The sequence below is a fragment of the Corvus brachyrhynchos genome, unplaced genomic scaffold (assembly GCF_000691975.1).
Source record: "Corvus brachyrhynchos isolate BGI_N302 unplaced genomic scaffold, ASM69197v1 scaffold67, whole genome shotgun sequence".
Taxonomy (NCBI): Eukaryota; Metazoa; Chordata; class Aves; order Passeriformes; family Corvidae; genus Corvus; species Corvus brachyrhynchos.
The window spans coordinates 709,379-711,993 of record NW_008239114.1 but is presented as its reverse complement, the minus strand read 5'-3'; the positions used below and the strand labels follow the sequence as shown (position 1 = coordinate 711,993).

General features: G+C 60.0%; 1 protein-coding gene across 1 annotated transcript in view; it reads right to left on the bottom strand.

The window, feature by feature from the left end:
- Positions 1–2,615, bottom strand: part of LOC103619497 (receptor-type tyrosine-protein phosphatase V-like) — a 42,709-nt gene that overhangs the window by 35,413 nt on the left and 4,681 nt on the right. The window lies entirely within an intron of this gene.

The window sequence follows — 2,615 nt, the reverse complement described above, 5'->3', positions numbered from 1 at the left end:
CCCCAGGCTGGGAGGGAGCGCCCGAACCAGCCCCCAGCGCGGGGAGGGAGGGAAGGAGGGCGCAGCGAGCAGCTGGGATGGTGCAGGGGGCGACGACACGAGTGTGGCCGCGGGTGCTGTGCCCCCCGGCTCTCTGTGTGCCGCACCCTCAGACACCCTTCAGCTCTGTGGGCATTCATTCCTGCGCAGGTGCGGCCGGGGAGCGGGGGTTTGGGTACGCCGAGGGCAGGGATTGGGGGTGTTTCTGTGCCGTGCCCCCGCAGGCTGCGGCGGGCGGAGCGCACACTGTGGGAGACTCCTGGGAGTGGCATCTGGCGGGCACAGAGGTGCCCGAACCACGCTTCGCCCTTCTGAGGGGGTGGCTGTGCCCTGTGCCCGGGTGGGTAGGCGCTGTGCTTTGGGGGTTGCCTGGGGATCAGGCTGTGCCCCCGGGCTGCGTGCAGGGCCGTGCTCTGCGGTGTCTGTGCAATGCGTGGCAGAATGCCAGCTCTCATTCAGAGCAGAGATGCCATTGGCTTCACATCAGCGCTGGAGATCTGGGACAGTGCTGGAAGAGGTTCAGTGATGCATCAGTCCGGAAGCCAGTACAGCCTTTGTGGCCGTGGGAGTCTGTCCCAGTGGCCAGCACGGCCACCTATGGGGGTTATTCAAACTCTGCTCATTACTGTGAGCCACCGAGCTGTCAGAGTAGGACACATCCCCCACCTGTCCTTTGGAACACCAAAATCCCTCGACAAAAGACTCAGAAGTTTGTCAGGTGGGACCTGTGACAGACAGAACAATCCCCAGTATCTGGACAAAGACACGGAAAAGCTCCAGCTCTGCATGCAATTGAGAGGAGAGGGGGACACAGGGGACCTGGTCTAGGACCCATCTCCAACCCCGCGTCCATACCCCAACCCTTCTGACAACCCCCAGGCTGATGGAGCCAGCTGGGAAAGGGGACTGAGAATATGAATCCCCTTCCCTTTGCATGGGCGACAGTTAATTTCCCAGGTCCTCGCCAAATGGGACTGGTGCCAGGAGTCCGGGGCCGTGGTCACAGTCACGTTTCTGCAGAGGTCCCTGCCTGGAGTGGGCTGAGGATAAAGGAGCCCTGGCCCCGCAGCCCAGCCCAGCAGTGAGGCTTGTTTGTCACTTCTGTCTAGGACTCAGATGTCCCCCACCAGAAAGGTACAGCTCTACCACCAGAGCCTCTTCGTGTCACTCTGTCTCCAGACCTACCCTTCCCCTGCACCCTGAACACAGAGATCAGGGTGGGAGCAGAAGGCAATGCCTTGGCTCCAGCACAGGCAAGATTTTTAACCCTTAATGCCCACATCTCGAAGGGCTGAATGCCAAAAATGCCGTGGGTGCATCTGCTTAAGTGATGGATGCCCAAGGTAAGAGCTCTGGCTCTTAGAGATCCCCTGATAAGCATTTGGGACTGAGATCCATTAGCACGTGGCATTATCAACCAGTGACACAGCCAGCTCTGGGATACCCATCCCTGCTGCTGGACACTGGCATGATGGGCAGCTGGCCACCCCCCCTCACCTGAGTGCCAGGTGAGTGCTCACAGGTACTGGGGGTGAGGTCCTCCAGCCCCTGAGATGGAGTACCTCCCAAGAAATGAGACAGGGGGAGATTTGGGCCTGATTGCTGCTGTCTCCAGTGGGCTGGGGACTGTTTTTAAAGGCCCCTTTCCAGAGCTGGGCAGCTGCAGCCAGCTGGGAGGAGACTGGAGCTCCTCGCTGCAGTGAGGGTTTGCCAGGTTTACCCAGGGGCCCAGGGCAGGATCAAGGAGGTTACAGCTGGCTGGTCCCCAAAACATGTTTGCAAAGAGGCTTTCAGTGGATGTCCATTGTGGGGTGCAGGCTGCCAGCACAGGTGACAGGGTTGTTTGCTCCCATGAGCAGCCTGGAGGGTCACCTGGAGAGTGGCTGGGATAGAGGCAGTGCAGGCAGCGCTGGGGACTCTGGTGTCCCTCGAGTGTGGCAGGTGATGGCAGAGCTGAATTCAAGGAGCCCCTGGCTGATGAAGCAGGGGCTGGCGGTGAGGATGGAGGGCCTTGCTGGGCTGAGAATTGTGACCCAGGGACATGGGACAGAAGGGAACCTTGATTATGAAGGAAAACCCTGGAAGAAGATGTTGCATCCCCCACTGTCAAAGGGAGTGTCCCCTGCAGTGGTGGCACAGACAGGAGGTTTTCCCAGACTACAGAGTCAAGGTGGGGCTCCTGCAGCTTCAAAGCATACCAAAGAGCAGCTCCAGGCCAACAAGAGGACAAACCCAGCCACTGGAGTCCTGGGACATTCCAGCTGGGTTGTGCCTGCCCGGCCCAGCTGGAGAGAATCTGTGCATACTTACTGCACCTGCCTGGGCACAGCCTCTGTGCCCCTGCACCAGCCTCTCTGCAAAGCCAGCAGAGCTGCATCTCCAGCTCTGGCCACAACCTCTGCTGCTGCAGCCCTGCATGGGGGCACAGCTCCACCATGGAAGCAGTTTCTCTGGACACTGGCTTGCCCTCAGAGCAAAGGGTCTGTTCTGCCTGCTCTGCTCTCTGGGCTGGGCAGCCAAGCAGGGACTCCTGGAACACAATGTCTGTTCTCTCGGATCTTGCTGCCCCACTGGGC